This window comes from Pangasianodon hypophthalmus, chromosome 8, assembly GCF_027358585.1.
Source record: "Pangasianodon hypophthalmus isolate fPanHyp1 chromosome 8, fPanHyp1.pri, whole genome shotgun sequence".
NCBI classification, from domain to species: Eukaryota; Metazoa; Chordata; class Actinopteri; order Siluriformes; family Pangasiidae; genus Pangasianodon; species Pangasianodon hypophthalmus.
Genome location: NC_069717.1, coordinates 9799888 through 9807064, shown reverse-complemented (window position 1 = coordinate 9807064; position 7177 = coordinate 9799888).

The following is a 7177-nucleotide window of genomic DNA, read 5'->3' as shown; positions in this document are numbered from 1 at the left end:
CCTTTTGTGTCTTACTTTGTGGTGTTGTAAGATTTGTTGCAAGTGTGTTTCCTAACCTATATGTTTTTAACATGGAGTTTAATAAGATGAAAGTCAGTAAGCATGGACCAGTAACCATATTGTAAAATACAGTAAGGCAAGAGATTAGAGATGTAACAGGATATGAATACATTATTCTAAATGAATAGTTACAAATACGGATACAGTTAGGTGGGTTTTTTTTGTTTTGTTTTGTTTTGTTTTGTTGTTTTTTTAAGAAAACTTGCCAGAAAAGTTTACAGGCAGTCAGGCTGAGAAGAGGAGAGACAAAGAAGTGGACGAATATGAAGCTCGAGGGTCAAAGGCCACATCCTTAGTGGTCAGGGTTGCAGTGGCTTAAATTAGGCAAAAGGTTTGTTTATATTTTGGGAAAGAGCCAAATATTTTCATGTAGAAAATATGGTGGCCAGGTACAAACAACACTAATAAGTGTGCAAGATTAAACATGCAGTCTTTCTCTAGCTGAGGCCAACTCGAATAATGTAGCTGAGGTTGAGGAACTGTCAGATCCAGAATCCACAGGCTATGCTGACAGTGCTGGTATTGTGGCAGGGGTAGCTTGGTGGTTAAGGCATTGAGTTACTGCTTGGAAGGTTGCCACTGTTGAGCCCTCGAGCAAAACCACTAACCCTCAACTATTCAGCTTTATCCTGTCTTAGTTGTAAGTGGTGATGTTTTTTTAAAAAAAAAAAGAGAGAGAGAAGAAGAAAAAAGCATCAGGTAAATGTAAATTTCTACCTCTGTTTTTTTTTCCCAGTGCTTCTAGGGACATAATGGTAGGATTCGTATTTAAAAAGAAAGAAAAAACATTGCAGGTTAAGCCATTCAAAAAAAGATACTGTTTTTCAAACAGGATACAGATACACATAAAGATACAATTAGTGGCATCGTTCTACATTTCTGAAAGCAAGACAGTAACCAATAGTATGCACAAAATAGTATGCAACATGACCAAAGTGCAGTCAGAAACGAGCAGCTGAGGGCAAGCAGTGTGTTTTGATGGTGAAGAGTTTGTATAGCCCACCAGTGGGGAAGTGGTTCAGATGTGGTGCTCTCAGTGAGAGGTGATATTTGTAAAGAGGAGTGCACTGATAGATGACATAAAATGATTAAGTCTTTGCTTACAATCCATTCAGGTTTCCCATAAGACAAAGTCTGTGCTGCTGTAGCAGACAGTGATGGAATGCTTTGGATGATGGATGAATAGAACTGTATAATTTTCCTGGATGTATGTTAATCTAGTTACACTGGCTTTCAGAGCCTGGAGGGCAGTGAGACGGGGATCTGACAGAGGCAGCTGATTTGGTTTCCATAATTTCCCTAGATGTTTCTTGAATTGGGATTGAACACATTTTTTATAATACAATCCAATTCTATCCCACTGGCTCTTCTGTTAAATGAATACACCACTATTTTAAACTCTGGTCACGTGACCCATGAACTAAAACCAAAGTATAAGTTTATTTATACATTCTATTTCAGTTTTAAAAGCAACTGTTTAAACACACTACAAGCTCAAAATAATGTGCCTCATTTATCTTTTAGTAAAGTTTGTAGTGTGTAAATGTTTGTGTAAGCCAACCTGAAAAATTTCTGCTGGATTTACGAAAGTTACAAAATGCTGTTTTGTTCCAACTCCATAAAAGGCAAAGCTCACAGAGCTAAAATGACAAGTAAATGGCAAAAAAAAAAGACTTTCTCAGAGGTAGAAGTGAAAGTTATTTCTGGCTTACATCTATATCAATAAAAATATTTTTATTGATAATAAAATATCAGTACCCACATGCACAGCATCTGAAAGGCCACAATCTGGAGCCAAATGTTGTCATGCAGCACACTAGGAAGTATACGGCACATCGCAGCTTTAGACCTACCAGATCAGTCACTTATTGGTCACTTAGTGCTGGCTAATCAAAGTTTTACATTATCCAGTCTTCTTAAGTGTAAATTTACACAAACTCAGGAGCACGAGTGGGATACGAACATTTTCCGAACTTACAGGATTTTCATGAATGACAGATTTCTTGTGCAAGTGCTCCTATGAATGATAATGTTTTATGAATAAATCCATTCATATCCAGCTTTGATAAATGAGGCCCACTGGCCACACAGTTAAATAGGTTAAGCTTAGACCTCAGAAGTTTTGTCCGTGATCATCTTGGTTGTTTTTTAAATGAAGTGATCCGTCCATCACTGACATAACTATGGAGGAGAATCTTCTCTCTGATATACGCGTGTGTGTGTTTGCGTGCAGATGTCACTAGGCAATGGCAGATGAAATAATACTTGTGCAAACGATAGAAATCCAGTTGCTTTGTTCATTGCAATATGACATGAGGTCACTGGAGAGAGCAGATAATAAAGAACAGAAGAAAAAGCGCAGAGGTAAAAGAATCACAGAGTGACTGACAGACCTGAGGCTGGTAAATTCAAATTTCTGTTATCAATCTCAGCTTTAATTTAAAGAAAGGCAGTGCCTATTTGCACATGGGTCAGAACTGAACTGGCCACACAGTACCCTTATGTTAACTTAAACACGTGAATACACATGACTTTATAGCAGCATTAGCTATGCCTAATTACAGTACTGTGCTAATGCTGCCACTTAAGTACTTAGCCTAGCTAATGTTACCTAGTGTCTAGCCACGTTCACCAAAAAAGCTTATATTGTGTAACTTATATTGTGTAACTAGTTGCCAATATTCCTTTTTAGGAATAAAATTTCCATTTTAGATAATATTAAGGTACCAGAACTCACTAACTACCAGGCTTTAAATAGTCTTTTCCTTAAAATTCATTAAAAATGTTCACTTTGATGAGGAAAAAAAATCTCATTGGTGCTTCTAATTCAATTCTTGTTGGAGTAGTTCACTCAGGAACATTTCTTAGCTTAAATGTTTTTCTCTTTGATATCTCAGCAGAATGTGTTTCATTTAGATATCAAATTTGTCACAAGTCTTTCTCCTAAAATTCCTCAGAAGAAATATAATTAGAAAAAAGATTAAAGGAGTCAAAACAGAGTGAAAGGTTATGCCTGGTATCAGCAGGATTCAACTGAACACAGGGTGAACATTTCAGCACCGCACTACCTCGGAACTGGTAAAAAAAAAAAAAACACACACACACAAGCATTTCTTATCTGTTGTTCATTAGTTATTGAGTCAAGTTATTTTTCCAGTGGTGTCCAAAGAGCTGCATCGTATGCATCGGGACAGGATCCTGAGAGACCAAACTAAAAAATCATGGACTCTCATGCAGGTGGGTCCAGATGGTCAGGTTGAAGCTCAGGGGATAAAAAACAGCGATGAATTTACTGCATTTATTCATTATTCATCTTTACTCTGCAGAATCTGATCAGCAATATGGTGGTCTAAATTTCAAATTCTGGGAAATACAACCAGTTTGTTAGAATATAACTCAGGAAATAAGTCAATCAAAGGTGCAATCAAACATAATACCTGGAAATGAGTGGAGAAGTGGGTCAAAATTCCTTTGTGTGAAAGTGATTTAAAAAAAAAGTGTCATGTACACCTGCACAGTAAACATCAAGTAAAAAAAAAAAAAATTGAATTAAAAGAGAATTGAGATCTCGCAATTTTAAATACTTGTTAAAAATATATTCTGAACATACTGCTTATACTGGATCAAAACTCACATAAAAACCTAAGAAATAATTGAATGTGGACATTAAATAAGCAGATCTGAGCTGCTTAAATGCTTAAATAGTTTTCTTACCTATATTACAACATCTAAAATACAAATAATTGTTTATTTGGCTCCTAATGTACTTCTCTTAGGAATGCTAGCATATAATAAGTACATTACTGTACTTCTCTCCAAGTACTCAGACTAGCACTTCAAAGTGTACTCTTCAGACATGTTAGTAAATCAAAAGTAAACTGAACATTTTACTAAATATACAGTTGGCTTCATAAGTTCACATATGCACATAATTCACATTTTTCACACTGAGGACAACTGAGGGACTAATACATAACTATTCCAAAAGTTGCAAACATTCTCTGATGCTCAAGAAGGCAACACACTACATTAAGAGACAGGGGGTATAAACTTTTGAACAGGATGTTGTTGTTTTTTTTTTCATTTACTACTGCCCTTTAAAAGCTACATAAGATATTTACATGTTTCCTAAAAGACAAAATAATAGCAATTATTATTATTAACAATCCTGTTCAAAAATTTACACCCCCAGGCTCTTAAGGTATCATGTTGTCTTCTTGAGCATCAGTGAATGTTTGCACCTTTTGTTATAGTTACGTATTAATCCCTCAGTTGTCCTCAGTGTGAAAAATGGATAGGCATATGTAAACAGTGTGAAAAGATGGATCTCACATCATGTAGCCACTGCTATAAAGGGGTCAACTATGTAGAAGATGCTGGAAAACCAAAGAATGTGCAGGACCTGGAGGATTTTTCTGAAGAACAGTGGGCAGTTGAACTGCTCAGGACAAACAAGGGACTCATGAACAACTATCACAAAACATAAAAACACTCACTGATTATCCAGGTAACAACACAGTGTTAAGAATCAAGCGTAGCTTTTGAACTGGTTCATTTGTGTAAATTCAGTTATTATTTTGTCTTGTAGACCATATGTAAACATCTGTTATGTGAAATAGCTTATTCAGGGCAGTACTAAATAAAAAACAAAAGGCAATTTTTATGTTTTTTTTTTTTTTTCAAATTATTAACATTTTGCAGATTCTGCAAGGCGTATGTAAACTTATGACCACAACTGTACTATATATTAGTATTCTTACAGTAAACGTGGTTAAGTAAACTTGGTAGTCTTTCGATTGATCTTGACACAATTATCTTGGAAGATCTGAGCATAAGGGGAAACTCCACAGAAATTCAACAGAAGATATACTATGTGAGATTACTGAGGTCTTGTTTCAACAAACAAAACCTGAGAGTCCCCATTTTACTTCTGTTTGATCACATGCTGTCTGGGAGAAACTATAAAGATAATCATAATTGATTGATTGTTCCTCCTAGGGGCAATTTTTGAATCATCCTTTGTGTAAAAAGTGCTGGGTAAACACCTATCACGTGTGTGTCACAAACACAATAACACTGGTTAAAGTAGTATAACATGCTGCCTAAGATTGTTTCTCCCTTTCAGAGCTTTTAAACATGAATGCTCTAAAAGGGGCTCAGGTGACAGCTGTCATGGGTAATTTGTCCTGTTTCACACGTAGGTTCAGGGTTAAGCAAGGAAACTAAAAGTTCTCCCAATCAGAAAGAAACTTTATTACAAAGGTAAACTTTATTACAGAGGTCAGTCTTGAGAGTGAACATAGTGCATGATCTTAAAAATCCCAGGGGCGGGACATATTCGCCTCCTCTAATTGGCTAATTCTAATTTGTCTTATTCACTCTAACTCTCCTTACTATCACTAGATGTCTCCCTTTTCCATTAGATCACCCATTTGCCTTTTGTGATATCTAAAGCAAACAAGGCCGATGAGACCACATCAGGTCAGGCTGATCTACGAGATGTCTCAACTTCTTGTTGATATTTGATGCACTGTGAGTTCTGCCTGTTAATCTATCAAGGCTTTTACTTCTCCTCATCTTAAGTGATCCTCTGCATAGCCTGGTACAATCTAAACTTATTAGACAAACTTACAGGCGCCTGCCTAGTCGACGGAATGTGCTTGTTTCCCTCTTCTCCTGAGAGTGATGTGCACAGGTCCCATGTTGGCCCTCACATCTCAGTGTCACAGTGTTTGTTTTCGCACAAATTTTACAAGAGGATTCCACTTTCTAGCATTTAATTATAGAAGCTCACTTTTTAAATGATTTATCCCTGTTGTTTTTTTAACCTGACTTACAGGTGCAGTTCAATGTCAGGATGAACTACTGTCTTTGGAATGTACTAACTGAGGATCATTTGCCTGACCGAGCAGGTTTAATAGGCATAATTTTAGAAATGAAACCTTTTTCTGGCTGTAGAGTACGGCTCCCCTTTTTGGATAATCAAGGCTTTGTGAAAGGAACAAAATATCTTTTGGCAGGTTTTCCATCATGCTTTAATTAAGACACAGGAAGCGCTGGGCAGCAAAACAAAGCCGTACAGGATTAGGAGGAGGATGAGAGAATTCCTGATAAAGTGAGTCACTCCATTATCTTTCACCAAGCAAATGTTGATAATGTGATATGAGGGTACAAGTCATATTGGCTGTTTTTTTTTTTTTTTTTTTTCTGTGCTACATTTCACCTCATTCCAATTTTTACATGAATTACTTTAAGAAAATGCAGCACAGAATGACCTTTAAAGGTATTTTAAAGAAATATCATATATTATACAATATACTATATAGGGCACGTCTCCATTACTGGTAAACCAAGTACACTTGTGACACTTTTCTCTTTTTGCATTAACAAACAACTATGGAAAATTCTTTGTGTAAGATTTAATTCTTTTGTTCAATTTCATATTCCGTACTTGTATTTAAACTAATTCATTCAATCAATCATTTTCAGTAACTGTTTTATCATGGTCTGGGTCGCAGTGGATCACAGGAAGACCACACGAGGAGGAAATACACCCTGGCACACACACATTCACACCTACGGCCAATTAAGAGTCAACAATCCACCTACTGGCATGTGTTTGGACAGTGGGAGGAAACTAGACAACCCAGAGGAAAGCCAAGCATTTCAAGCTCCACAAAGACAGTAGCCCGAGCTCAGGATTAAAACAGGGACCCTGGAGCTGTGAGGTGGCACTGCGTCACTGTGCTGTCACTGTAATTAAAAGATGGAAAATATTAGTTTAAATATATGGCCTAGCATATTTGGTTACATCTATTAATTTCAGTTGAGTGCAAACCCTTAGGACGAAGTGAATGAGACAAATCGATTTAGACATTCAGGTTTCACCGATGCTCCTTCATTATCACAACTAATAAAAATGGTCAAATATTATATGTTAAGATATTTATTAAAAGATGCCTTGTAAATGCATCATAACATGTTCATTATACATATGGTTTTCATAGGAAGTTAGTGAAAGACTGTATTGGAGTGGAAATGTGCATGTGCTAGACATTTCCTACCCTCAAAGAGGATAATATTTCATGAACTAAGTGCACAGCCAATATGACTGTTC